At 42.1% G+C, this 15,175-nt stretch overlaps 1 long non-coding RNA gene across 1 annotated transcript; it reads left to right on the forward strand.

Moving 5' to 3' along the window:
- The first annotated feature begins 3,514 nt into the window (after positions 1-3,514).
- LOC112844668 (uncharacterized) lies at positions 3,515-5,133 on the forward strand. Its single transcript, XR_003217403.1, has 3 exons — positions 3,515-4,073; positions 4,188-4,615; positions 4,767-5,133. It is a non-coding gene; the product is annotated as an uncharacterized LOC112844668 (long non-coding RNA).
- The last annotated feature ends 10,042 nt before the right edge of the window (positions 5,134-15,175 follow it).

The raw sequence follows: 15,175 nt of genomic DNA on the forward strand, positions 1-15,175 counted from the left end.
CCTCAAGGCACTTTATATTGTACAGTAGATAGCACAATAACAAATACAGAGAAAAACCCAACAATCATATGACCCCCTATGAGCAAGCACTTTGGCGACAGTGGGAAGGAAAAACTCCCTTTTAACAGGAAGAAACCTCCAGCAGAACCAGGCTCAGGGAGGGGCGGGGCCATCTGCTGCGACCGGTTGGGGTGAAAGAAGAAAAACAGGATAAAGACATGCTGTGGAAGAGAGACAGAGTTTAATAACAGATATGATTCGATGTAGAGAGGTCTATTAACACATAGTGAGTGAGAAAGGTGACTGGAAGGGAAAAACTCAATGCATCATGGGAATCCCCGGCAGCCTACGTCTATTGCTGCATAACTAAGGGAGGATTCAGGGTCACCTGGTCCAGCCCTAACTATATGCTTTAGCAAAAAGGAAAGTTTTAAGCCTAATCTTGAAAGTAGAGATAGTGTCTGTCTCCCGAATCCAAACTGGAAGTTGGTTCCACAGAAGAGGGGCCTGAAAACTGAAGGCTCTGCCTCCCATTCTACTTTTAAATACTCTAGGAACAACAAGTAGGCCTGCAGAGCGAGAGCGAAGTGCTCTAATAGGGTGATATGGTACTACAAGGTCATTAAGATAAGATGGGGCCTGATTATTTAAGACCTTGTATGTGAGGAGCAGGATTTTGAATTCAATTCTGGATTTAACAGGAAGCCAATGAAGGGAAGCCAAAACAGGAGAAATATGCTCTCTCTTTCTAGTCCCTGTCAGGACTCTTGCTGCAGCATTTTGGATCAGCTGAAGGCTTTTCAGCGAGTTTTTAGGACATCCTGATAATAGTGAATTACAGTAGTCCAGCCTGGAAGTAATAAATGCATGAACTAGTTTTTCAGCATCACTCTGAGACATGATATTTCTAATTTTAGAGATGTTGCGCAAATGGAAGAAAGCAGTCTTACATATTTGTTTAATATGTGCGTTAAAGGACATGTCCTGGTCAAAAATGACTCCAAGGTTCCTCACAGTGTTACTGGAGGCCAAGGTAATGCCATCCAGAGTAAGAATCTGCTTAGATACCATATTTCTAAGATTTTCAGGGCCGAGTACAATAACCTCAGTTTTATCTGAATTAAGAAGCAGAAAGTTAGCGGCCATCCAGGTCTTTATGTCTTTAAGACATTCCTGCAGTTTAACTAATTGGTGTGTGTTACCTGGCTTCATGGATAGATAGAGCTGCGTGTCATCTGCATAGCAGTGAAAATTTATGCTATGTCTTCTAATAATGCTGCCTAAGGGAAGCATGTATAATGTAAACAGAATTGGTCCTAGCACTGAACCCTGTGGAACACCATAATTGACCTTAGTGTGTGAAGAGGACGCTCCATTTACATGTACAAATTGGAGTCTATTAGATAGATATGATACAAACCACTGCAGTGCAGTACCTGTAATACCTACAGCATGTTCTAATCGCTCTAATAGGATATTATGGTCAACAGTATCGAACGCAGAACTGAGGTCTAGCAGGACAAGCACAGAGATGAGTCCACTGTCAGAGGCCATAAGAAGATCATTTGTAACCTTCACTAAAGCTGTTTCTGTGCTGTGATGAGCTCTGAAACCTGACTGAAACTCTTCAAATAAGCCATTCCTCTGCAGATGATCAGTTAGCTGTTTGACAACTACTCTTTCAAGGATTTTTGATATGAAAGGAAGGTTGGAGATTGGCCTATAATTAGCTAAGACAGCTGGGTCTAGAGATGGCTTTTTGAGTAAAGGTTTAACTACAGCCAGCTTGAAGGCCTGTGGTACATAGCCGATTATTAGAGATAGGTTGATCATATTTAAGATTGAAGAATTAATTAATGGCAGGACTTCTTTGAGCAGTTTTGTAGGAATGGGGTCTAAAAGACACGTTGATGGTTTGGAGGAATTAATTATTGAAGTTAACTCAGAAAGATCAATTGGAGAAAAAGAGTTTAACTTAACATTGATGGTACTAAAAGTAGGTGTAGATAATATTACATCTGTGGGATGATTATTGGTAATTTTTTCTCTAATGATAAAAATTTTATTTGTGAAGAAGTTCATGAAGTCATTACTAGTTAATGTTAAAGGGATTGTTGGCTCAGTAGAGCTCTGACTTTTTGTCAGCCTGGCTACAGTGCTGAAGAGAAACCTGGGGTTGTTCTTATTTTCTTCAATCAGTGACGAATAGTAAGATGTTCTGGCTTTGCGGAGGGCTTTCTTATAAAGCAGCAAACTATTTCTCCAGGCTAAATGATGATCCTCTAAATTTGTGACACGCCATTTCCTCTCCAGCTTACGAGTTATCTGCTTTAGGCTACGTGTTTGAGAATTATACCACGGAGTCAGGTACTTCGGATTTGAGGCCTTAGTTTTCACAGGAGCTACAGTATCCAGAGTCGTACGTAGTGAGGAGGTAAAATTATTAACAAGATAATCGACCTCTGTTGGAGTAGCGTTCAGATAGCTGCTCTGCTCTATGTTGGTACAGGGCATTGAAGATGATAACAGTGGGTGGATTATATTCTTAAACTTAGTTACAGCACTTTCAGAAAGACATCTACTGTGATAAAGTCTACTCTCCACTGCTGTGTAATCAATTATTGTAAATGTAAATGTTATCAGGAAATGATCAGACAGCAGAGGGTTTTCAGGAAACACTGTTAAATGCTCAGTTTCTATGCCATATGTTAAAACAAGATCTAGAGTGTGATTAAAGTGGTGGGTGGGTTCTTTTACATTTTGAGAGAAGCCAATTGAGTCTAATAACAGATTAAATGCGATGTTGAGGCTGTCATTTTTAGCATCTACATGGATGTTAAAATCACCCACAATAATTATTTTATCTGAGCTGAGCACTAAATCAGATAAAAAGTCTGAGAAATCAGAGAGAAACTCTGTGTAAGGCCCAGGTGGACGATAGAAGATAACAAGTAAGACTGGTTTCTGAGTTTTACAGCTGGGGTGGACGAGGCTAAGCATCAGGCTTTCAAATGAATTAAAAGTCTGTCTTGGTCTTTTGTTAATTAATAGGCTGGTGTGAAAAATTGCTGCCACACCGCCCCCTCGGCCTGTGCTTCGAGGTTTCTGGTAGTTAGAATGACTCGGGGGTGTTGATTCATTTAAACTAACATACTCATCCTGCTGCAACCAGGTTTCTGTAAGGCAGAGTAAATCGATTTGTTGATCAATTATTAAGTCATGTACTAACAGAGACTTGGAGGAGAGAGACCTAATATTTAATAATCCACATTTCACTGTTTTACTCTTTGGTTCAGATGTGGATACTGTATTGTTCTTTCTTTGTGATTTTTTATGTTTAAGTTGTTTATTGCTGGTTTTTAGTTTGCTTTTTGTCTTTTTGGGAGCTGACACAGTCTCAATGGAGATGGGTTTTTTGGGGGGTAGCAGGAGGAGAGAAGCTGCAGAGAGGCGTGTAAGACTGCAACTCTGCTTCCTGGTCCCAACTCTGGATAGTCAGATTTTGGAGGGTTTAATAAATTGGTCCATAATTCTAGAAATGAGAGCTGCTCCATCCAAAGTGGGATGGATGCCGTCTCTCCTAACAAGACCAGGTTTCCTCCAGAAGGTTTGCCAATTATCTATGATGTGACTGTTCTCCTCAGTGGTAAAGCAGCTGTCTCTACTCCTGTGTCTCTGTCTCAGGTGGTCACCGTCCCGTCCAGGTGATCATCACAGAATCAGGAAACCAACCAGACTCCCACCCTGTTCAGTGGAACGCCCACTCGTCTGCACACATCACCCACTACATCCTTAAATGGAGAGTATAAAGTTTTTTAGATTTGTTTTCTCTTCCTCCATTATTGAGCAAAACTTAATATCTTTTTTTCATTGATAATAATTTCAGCCTGTAAACTGAGCCTCAGCCAATTATCTTACATCTCATGTCATCTTACAGGAAACTCTCACAGCCCGAGGAGAGAGGTGGCAGTTCCTGGCCATCTAAACTCACAGACGAGGGTCAGCTGATCAGTGTGCTGCATTTTGGACACAAACAGGTCCACATTTTGACTTCACCACCACTTATGGATCGTGTAAGTTAAGAGAGGCTGGAATCACCTCAGCGCTGTGTCACTGATGGTTTTGAAGGAGCGTGTATGAGACTGTCCTGAGTAACTAATCTCTGACTTTCTCTGTTTGTCCTGTAGTGGCTACAACACGAGGTCAGACCAACCCTCTTCCACCTGTGGTTGACATCTCAGAGTCTGTGACCGATATGACCTCCAGCAGCTTCATCATCTCCTGGGTTTCTGCCTCAGACACAGTTTCAGGTTTCAGAGTGGAGTACGGGCTCATTGAGCAGGGACACAGCACTGGATAGCCTGTGGTTCTTGGTAGGGGCAGATACAGACATTTACACTTTCAGTTCAAAAGTGTTGTGTGTTGAAATTTTGCCTGATTACAAATTCTCCTGCTCATCACAGGTTTGTTGATACAAGATATTTGTTTCTGTCAGATGTGTCCTGCAGCTACCTCTGTGAACATTAATGAGCTTCTCCCTGGTACACTGTTAATGTCTGTGAGGTTACTGAGGGAGGCGAGGACAACCTCATTCTTACTACCTGACAAACAACAGGTGTGAACACTCGTCCTTTATATTCTGACTCCATTTCTGCTGTTATTTCTCATCATCTTAATTTTAAAAATAAGTGCAGCCAGACTGAAATACAGTTTGTGTCATGCATCAACATCACACACACAGTGGTTCTAACTTGTTTGTTTCATAGCACCTGATGGTCTCAAAGAGCATGAAGTGGAGGAAGTGGGAGATCCATCCATCATGATCAGCTGGGAAAAACCACTGGCTCCCATCACTGGTAAGCTATGCTAACATTTTCAGTCGCTGGCTACTGAACTCATCGGCCTGCACACGGGTAACTGTGTGGTCATCCTCTGTGAAGGTTATTGTGTGGTCTACACTCCATCAGTAGAAGGTGAAATCACAGAGCTGAATCTCCTGATGCAGCAACGTCTGTCACTCTGAGTGACCTTTGACCAAGGAAACCTGTAAACCATCAACACGAATGAACCTGCTTCAGCTGCTGCTCCTTACTACCCACAGCCTCCACTGATGGATGTGTCAGCTCACCTGTACTGTAGCCGTGGGGAGAGCGAGGGAGAGATGAAGCTGAGAACCAGTTCATAAAGTCCTCTGTGTGCCCAGCACGTCTGTCTGACCATCTTCATCAGCTGCTACATGTTGCTTCCATCTCTCTCCTCCCTGGATGTGTCTTCTCTCTGTCTCTTTCATTCTTTCCTGTGGGATCGTTGCCCACTCTCTCTCTGACTGTGATGCCATCTCTCTCCCTGACTTCTCTCACAAAATAACATGCAGCACATTTTGAATTCTGCTGCTTCAGAAGAAATGTCACAGTTGGAGATATTCAGGCTGACTTTTCCACAAATTCAGTGTTTCACAATAAAAGCCTGGTTACAGCCTTGATTCTACTCTGCTGTGGACACGGACAGCTGGACACTCCACGGCTGAGGAGTCCTCCCTGTTAGAAGAAGCAGCATGTTTGTGATAGAAGGACACATGAAGCTAACACGGCACATCCAGTTCATCTCCAGCCCTGTCAGCAGTTCCAGCTGTAGTGCTGTTACAATAATAGTCATCACTTCTAGTTTCACAGCAGGAAACTGGGAACATTCAGCGTCTCAAAGATTGACCTGTTAGCACCTGCAGACATTGTTGAGCTGGGTCTGCTGATCTTATGGAGGTCTTCATTTCTATAAGCTTCAGCAGGATCCACAGTCAGAGTCAAAGTGGAGTTCTAGCATGGACGTAACGCTTCAAGAAGCTTCAGACAGACAGTGTTCTCCAAAAGTTCTGCTCTAAAAGGAAACTTTGAGCTGGCTCTGTAATTGTTGTAGTCAGAAGGATGCAGTTCTGCAACGTTATGTACATATGGACAGTATTAACATAGGGAAAAAGATATATATACGTATAATATAGATATAAAATGTACAATATACAAGCCGTAAGTAATATGTAATAAATAGTGTTATGTATAAACAGTTGAGTTGTTGCACATAGAATTGGTATTGCAGAGTGGTGGTCCATAGAGGAAGAGGGAAGTGGGGGGCTGTGTTATCGGTGCATGTGTGAGTTCAGGGTGGTTATCGCTTTGGGGAAGAAACTGTTTTTGAGTCTGTGGGTTTTTGTGTTGATGCACCTGTAGCGATGAACATGTAGATGAACATGTTTCTCCTGTTTCCTCATGAAAAGAGCTTCAGCGTACTGACACAGCTTCTTGGAAAAACGATCTCAAACAGAATCCATCAATGATCAGATAGAAACACATCAGCTCACAGCATGGAGTTCATACTGAAGCCCACAGTTATATGTAGGCCAACAACACACTGTTTGAAACCAATGAATTTACTGTACTGAGGAACTCTGTACATCATCTATCCGATCTTTAAGTGATGACGTATGAATCCTGCTTCTGGGTCCAAACTGCGTTTTTTAAGGCTGTTGTGTTTTTCACATGATTTCATGCTTTGTATCTGGTTCTGTTGAATCTGAACATGCCATGGTCTCCAGGATCTGTAGGATGTGTTGTTGCGGGTTGCTGTCTTCACCCCTCTCTCACCAGGGTGGAGCTGGACCTTGCTCCCTGCCTCTGGCCTTGCCTACAATGGAGACCTGTGGCCATCTACCATATTCACCCACTGGCTTCTCATCATGCGTGATGTCCTCCTCACACTACTTAAGACCGCAGGAGAGTCTGCTTCTTCACTGGATCGTTGTGCTAACTAGCGTCAGTGTAGCTGCTGCTCTCCTAGTAATTCCTTCTGGTTTCTCCTGACGACCTTCTCCTCTCCTTGCACAAAGCGTCCCTTCAACAGCCAAACCCATCTGCTCTCTGATTGGATTGTTAAATTTGTGATTGACAGGACATTGACCAATCAGCTGAAAGGAAGAAAAATCAGGTCAAAGTTCGTCCTTGCAAGTGGAAACTCATACCCAGCCTGGGTACCCAACTTGAGTGCAGTGTTTTAAACGTAGTTTTTTTTTTTTGCTTTATATCTTAACAATAACAATTTGTAACTTGTGTAAATATTTTTTTACAAACACACAAATTCTCATCTGTAGAGTCACAAACATAAAATTTTCATATATTTTGGTTTACAACGTCACAAAACTGACCACAACTACACAAAATATTTATAACGACAATTTGAGCCCATAGTGGAGGTTTAATGAAGTTTGCTGGATGAGAATTATCATGTGCAATGCTCCAGTTTGACCACATGGGGGCAGTGCTGTTACACACTTAGGACATAATAACAGTGTTGGAGTGTGAAAGTAAATCAGCTTTAAACTATAAACCACATTTTTTTCTGAGTATTTCCAGAGTGTTTTCTGATGACATCAAACTGTTTGTGTGTTTGTTGTCACAGCAGCAGCCATCAGTGAGCAAAACAACAGCAGGTTCAAATACTCAGAGGTACAATTTATTTCTAATGTCTGACCAGTTTGTAGTTTATGTGTTTGAGTTCAGTTTAAGAGCTTTAAAATACTGATTATAAGAACATAAGATGGAAACAAACACATACAGAGTGAAACAGTGTTTGTTTCCTTCCTGGTTTACTATTTTATGTATGTTTGTCACACTTAAATGTTTCAGATCAAACACATCAAATATTATACAAAGAAAACACCAAATGCAGTTTCTAAATGAACGTGTTTGTTATTAAGGGAACAAATCCAAAGCTTTACCGTCCAGATGTGAAACATTTACATGTGACAAACATATAAAAACCTCTGACTCTCAAATTTAGGTTTAAAATCATTGAACAGCGCATCAGTTTAATCCTCTGTTTTGGAAACAAGTTAAACTGCATTTCCTATAAAATAAACTAATGATGCTGTGAGGCGACAGTGCTAACCACCATGCTGCCACAGTTAATAGTTCACTTTATCATTACTGTAAAAACTTCATCATGAAGCATGTTTTTATGAGGAGCTACATTCCTCTGAACGTTTGGCTTGACTGTTTATTTATTTCCATCCTTGTTCTTAATGCTTTGAACAGCACAGCACTATGAACTGTGGGTAATCCCTCTGGTCCACAGAGATAAGAACTCAAAGTGTGTGCAGAGAGCCGTCATGCACTTGATAACATGACAGCAGGACAGCCCTGAGCCCTCAGAGGCCTCAAACCCATGAACTGCAGATGTTTGTCACACATATGATTCCATGAAGGGACAAATGATTGAAGCCTGTATGTATCTTAAATTATGAGTAAAATCGATTTAATATAGCTAATATTTTCAGCCTGCAATGTTCTTAAGATATGTATGTATGTATGTATGTGTATATATATATATATATATATATATATATATATATATGTATATGTATGTATGTATATGTATGTGTGTGTGTACAATACAATACAATTTTATTTATATAGCACATTTAAAAACCACAGGTATGCCAAAGTGCTTCACAGAATGAGTTAAGAGCAATAATAGATTCAGATATAAAGCATAAAATACAAGATACACATAAAATATACTAACAGGCAGGTGACATAACTAACCAATAATACACCAGGCATAGTAGGCACAACCCGAAAGGCTGAAGGTTAAAACATTATAAACATTAACAAGTAATAAAAAAATAAGTTCCAATACACTAAGGATGTGGGCTCTAAGAGGTGGTGAAAGCAAGGCTAAACAAATAAGTTTTTAATCGAGATTTAAAAGATTGAATTGAATCAGACGCCCGAATAGCTAGGGGGAGGTTATTCCAGAGGTAGGGTGCGACAGCGGCGAATGCGCGGCCACCTCTGGTCTTGAGCCGAGATCTTGGTCGCACCAGGAGCATTTGGCCTGCTGATCTAAGCGCTCTCCCAGGGATATAAAAGCTGAGGAGATCCGTAAGATAGCTGGGCGCGGTGTTATTTATGATTTTAAAAGTGAGCAATAAAATTTTAAAATCAATACGAAATTTAATAGGGAGCCAGTGCAGGTCGGAAAGAACTGGAGTAATAGACTCAAACCTGCCAGTTCCAGTTAAGAGACGCGCAGCCGCATTTTGAACAAGCTGCAATTTATGAATAAGGGCAGAATGGAGACCAGTATAAAGGGAATTACAATAATCTAACCTTGATGTAACAAAGGCATGGATAAGTTTCTCCAGGTCCTTACGTGGTATGTAGGGCTTGGCCTTAGAGATTAGACGTAGTTGATTAAAACTCGATTTAACTACGGAGGACACATGTTTGTCCAACTTGAAGGAACTATCCAAGACAACACCCAGGTCCCTCACAGTGTCAGAAAGGGAGTCAGCAAAGGGCCCAAAAATACCAGTTGATTCAGCCCGAGAGAAGGGAGTATCAAAGATTAGAATTTCAGTCTTCTTATCATTTAAAATAAGAGAATTGCTCAGTAACCAGTTTTTAACTTCATTCATACAATCAGAGAAGTGTTGCAATGACGACGTGACATCCTCAGCTAGTTCAAAATAGATTTGAATGTCATCCGCATAAAAGTGAAAAGAGAAATTGTATTTATCAAAGATTCGGCCCAAGGGTAACAAATATAAAGAGAACAGCATGGGACCCAGCACAGACCCCTGGGGGACACCAGAGGTAACAGGGGCAATGGAGGAGGCGTAGGTACCCATGGTGACAGAAAAGGACCTTTCTGAGAGATAGGATTTAAACCAGCTAAGGGCACTGCCTGTGATGCCCACCAGATGCTCAAGCCTCATTAAAAGGACATTATTGTCCACCAAATCAAAAGCAGAGGACAAATCAAGCAAAATTAACACCACAGGGGGCCCTGAATCAGCAATTGAGAGAAGATCATTAAAGACTCTCAGTAATGCAGTTTCTGTGCTATGGCGTGGCTTAAACCCCGACTGAAATTTCTCCCCGATATTATTTGCATCCAAATAAGCTTGAAGTTGGGAATGAACAATCTTCTCTAGGATTTTTGACAGAAATGGGAGTTTGGAAATAGGTCTAAAGTTAGCGAGGTCATTCTGATCAAGGGAGCTCTTTTTGAGAATAGGTTGCACTACAGCGTGTTTAAAGGCAGCCGGAACACAACCCGATAACAATGACAGGTTAATTAATGATAAGATACAGGGCCCGATAATGTTAAACCCATCTTTAATAATGCGAGATGGAAGGATGTCATGAACAGCGTTTGAGTTTTTTAGGTGATCAACTATACCCTTAAGAGTAGGAAGCGAAACTGGATTAAACTGATTGAGGTTAGTAGAGCATCTTAATGCTGGGGCCTGACTCATCACAGGGGGGTGTGAGACACTGAGAGATAAGATTCTGCCTGTAAAATGAGTTAAAAAATTTTTCACAAAGGGCTAAGGAAGCCAATCTAGGCGTTTCAGGACAAGGATTGATCAATGAGTTAAAAGTTTTAAATAAAAAGCGTGGGTTGTGACTGTTATCCGCAATGACACCCGACAGAAAAGCTGCTTTAGCCAACTTGGCAGATTTCTGAAATTCCAGGCGGGTCCCGCGAAGGATATCAAAAGACACCTGTAGCCCATCTTTTTTCCACCACCTTTCAGCCTGGCGGCAAACGCGTCGTAAAGCGCGTAAGGACTCATTTAGCCACGGCTGAGCGCAGCTTCTAGGCCTTTTTACTTTCATAGGAGCCACAACGTCCAGTAAAGAGGAGCAGGTAGAGAGAAAGGAGTTAGCAAAATCATCAACTGAAGAGGGTGTAAAACAATCAATGTCAGGGAGAACAGATTTAGAGAAAGCAGCTGAAAATTCAGCTACAGTCCCAGGATTGATAATGCGCACAAGACGTCGAGGACCCTCAAAGTTCTGGTCCAATTTGCATAGCTCAGCATCAAAGATGACTGGGAAATGATCGGAAATTCCAATGTTGCTGATGTCCCTGATGCAAATGTCCAGTCCATAAGAAAAAATCATATCAAGGGTATGTCCTTTAAGGTGGGTAGGTGCATTGACCCACTGGATAAGATTAAAAGAGTCAGCTAAGGCTAGAACAGTGGTTCCCAAACTTTTTTTGCTGGGCCCCCTTTGTTTAACAAGAAAAACGTTCGCGCCCCCCCACCCCCGCGCGTGCACGCGCGCACGCACACGCACAAACACATCCTTCAACCACGCACACCCATATTTTGCTCCATTGCGGTTTATTTCACACCTCAAACATTTATTAAACAATTAAGCAAATACAAATAATCTGCAATAAATTACAGGTGGTAAGAAAATAAACTACCAACTCTTTTACGCTCAGTCCGCACCTACACGGGTATTTTTGAACGCGCAGCTGTTTCGGGCACATGTAAACGGCGTATCGAATCACCGAGAACGGAGATTTTTTAAAACTCCTTTTTTTTGCGTTTATGTGTGGACAAGGAATACAGAGTTTGTCACGCAATGTCAAAGGTATGTGCCTTTTTCACGTCACACTGTGCGCCACGTTATTGTTTACATGAGATGAATTGCAGAATGGCAGATAGAGACAAAATACTGTTAATCTGACTCTGCAGGTTTTACAGGCTTACATATACAGGCCATTACTGTCCCTGCATTTAGAAAGGCAGAGGCATCACGGTGTAATTATTTTACATGTAGTTGTTTTTTTTCCTGTGTAATAATATTCAACATTGCTATCAATACATTTTTCAAAAAAACCCTCTACAAAATGGGTTCAAAAACATAAACAACTGTGGGATACTGTTTGTCCGTGATTTGAACAACCCAGCGCTGCTCCCGATGCAGGGAAAACTAATTCTGCAGGGAGACCTACCTCAGCACTTGTGCAGGTGAAACCAAAGGGAAGATATGCTTCACCATATTTTCTAGTCTTTGGCTTAGAATGAAGTTGGTTTGGAAACATATTCAGCTATGCTTCATCTCCTGCTTTGCGTTTGTGTGGGCGCCCCGTGCTAGCAGTGTCCAAGCGTTGTTTTTGTTTTTGTTTTTTTTCCCTTTTCATGCCGCGCCCCCCTGCAATAGCAGGGGGGACTTCCCAAAATGTGGGGCGGGCCCCACACTTTGGGAACCACTGGGCTAGAAAATCCTTGGCAAACACATCATCTTTGCAACAAATGTGAATGTTAAAATCGCCTGTGATAAGAACACGATCATAATTTAGGTAAAGAGATGCTAAAAAGTCACCAAAGTCGTTAATGAAAGTCTTATTATATTTCGGGGGACGGTAAATCACAACACAGAGAGTCAAGGGGGTACCAGCAAGTTCCAGCAGCTGGGCTTCAAAGCTAGGGAACATAGGGGAGGGCAGGTGCCGTACTCGGAATTTATTCCTAAAGACCACTCCTCCACCCCTGCCCGAAGGTCTCGGTGAGCTAAAAAAGGCACAATTCGGAGGAAGGAGCTCTGAGAAAGGGAAAGACTCACCGGGACGAATCCAGGTTTCCGTCATGAATAGCAAATCCAGTCCTGTAACAGTAAAAAAATCGCTCACAATAAAAGTCTTATTCGTCAACAACCTAACATTAAATAGCGCCATCCGAGTCGAAGACGCCGAGTCGCAATTGGAAGCACGTCTCGGGCGGCATAGGTTGCCATAGCACACACCGCCTTTAGGAGGCTTAATCCAACATCGAGCCGACGAGTAAACCACTGGGGCGGCAGGGCGGGCCTGGAATTCAGCATCGCGAATCCATCGATGCCTAAACAATCTAAAGGTAAAGTGCTCCCAGAAAGTCGGGGGAAGGCGGAGAGCATCCACATCGACGTCGAAGCCAGCCACATACCGTGCCTTTAGGTAAGCCTTAATGCGGACACGACACCACTCCGTTTACCCCTTTTCCTGTAGCGTCTCCTGCGCGAAGGAAGCGGAGATCGGCAGTACGTTCCTGAGAGGTGATCCGTCCGCGGCAGACTGGTATCTCCTAAATTCCACACCGGCTCCGATCCATGGAAGTATGACCCGTAGGTATAGGGTGGCCGGAGACTTAGAAGAGTAAGCCGGTCATAGGTTAGCAATGCAGAGCCACCTGAATAGCATATTAGCAGAAAGGTAAGAAGCAGCAGAGAGCAGTGGAGACGGCCTGCCAAACACACCGGCGCCATCTTCGCCACCAAGTATGTATATATGTGTGTATGTGTATGTATGTATAGTCGAACAAATCCTTTGACTGGATGATGGCAGAGAAAAGGACATTAAGGAAACTGCCGGACATTATGAACAACTCTGGGCATCCTCTGCACACGGCCATAAACAACCAGAGGAGTCTGTTCAGTGACAGGTTTCTTCTCCCAAAGTCCAGGACCAACAGACATAAAAACTCCTTTATCCCACATGCCATCAAACTGTTTAACTCCTCGATGGAGGGGAGAGGGAGTGGAAGCAGGAGGACATAGGATGGCGGGAACAACTGAGCTGTAGTGATTTTCACTGCAATAGACTCACAATTCATCTAATCAATGAGAATGTTTCACTAGTATTCCTATTTATCCTTTGTATCCCTATTATATATTCTGTATTTAAACGTGTGTATATGTGTACATAAGCTAGATCCATCCATCCATCCATCCTCGGACAGTAGAGGGCAGAGTGCCTTGGGACTGAGTTGTGTGCTTCGCTGCCGTCAGCTTGCCATTCTGCTATTAGTGTGTTTCCTGCTTTCATTATCTCTCCTGTTTTACAGATCAGAAATGTGCCCAAATGTATGGAAACGCACAGCTGGACACTGTGATATTTAGTCTTTCATAATTTAAGACATGTTTATGATGTGCACTGTATTACACTATATTTACTTGAGCTATTCCAGCTCTGCCAAACGTAATAGCTTTGCTGCATGCCTGAGTAATGGTGGATGCTATTGTCTTTCAGCAGTTACAATCACTTCTGTATGACATGAAACTGCGATCCAATTATGTTTACAGTTCCTGTATACTTCTGTAACATCGTCTTCATTGCAAGTGTTTGTTGTTGTTATTTGTGTGTGTGTGTGTGGGTGTGTGTGTGTGTGTGTGTGTGTGTGTGTAGCGTGTCTGTAAAATGTTCCAAGCTGGCCTGAGGTCACTCATAAAATTGCTGTTTTAATGCTGTTAGAACCAAACTTGTCTGAAAACATACAAAGCACGAAAGCTAATAGGAGACAACACAAATGTTAGCAGGTACAGTAAAAGTGAAGAGAGTTCTTATTTCGTAATAAGACACTAACAGGACAATGTGGATTATTTTCCTTATTTGTTTTTTTTATGTGAAACGGGTGAGTTTATCCATTTGGTTCATTTATTTTAACTTCATGTTTTGTTTATGCCAATACTGTTGATTGACAGTAAAATATACTGAATCTTTTTAAAGTGCAGTGTAAAGGTGCACTCAGTTGTGGTGAAACGAAGTGACAAAAAAGGTGAAGCAGACATGTTTGTTTTTAAGTGAATAAATTCTTGCAAGACTGACCAGGTGAACAGCCGCGTGCTTCCTGTGTTCATTATCGTCTTCACGCCCGCTATAGCAGGGCGTGTAACAGATTTCCGGGGGCTCGTCCAGGATCAGCAGAGGTTGAAGAGCACGCCCTGCTGATCCAGTTATTGTTGGACCCAAAGTGATGGTGTTGCTAAGGAGTGTGGGACTGCTAACACCACCGAGCTGCAACAAAACTCGTGTCAGACAACAAAGGAAGAAGACTTAGCTGATATTACACTACAACGAAGTGCAACACTGACCCCACCATCGCTGCCACTGCAACCCTAACAGCTTTACTGTTTGGGGTATTGTGTATAAATATCCTGGACAGCCCACATGAAGAAGTGGAAGAATTATTTTTTTCAAGGATTGGGAAATTCAACACTACATTTACAGTCTATAAGAAGCCATGTGAGTCAGAAACCAAAGTAACCAAAGCAGTAAGACATGGAGCAGAATAAAACTTAACTTAAGAAAATCTAAATTAAGTCTCAGGATCCTTCCTTTAGGCCCCTTTCCTGTAGTTCTCCACACACACTGTGTACTTACTGGTAGTGTGTGGGTTTTTACAGGGTAGTGTTGCTGGAATCTTGTGCAACACTGAACCACAACTGTTGCGTTCCTGAACATTTGGACACATGTTGCTAAATTCTTCTAGAGACAAAATGTTTCTATACTGTCCATAAATGCTTGTTAGGCCTTGTTGCTAAAGCCCATATAAAGTAAGTCAAACGAG

Source organism: Oreochromis niloticus, unplaced genomic scaffold (genome assembly GCF_001858045.2).
Source record: "Oreochromis niloticus isolate F11D_XX unplaced genomic scaffold, O_niloticus_UMD_NMBU tig00000734_pilon, whole genome shotgun sequence".
Lineage (NCBI taxonomy): Eukaryota > Metazoa > Chordata > Actinopteri > Cichliformes > Cichlidae > Oreochromis > Oreochromis niloticus.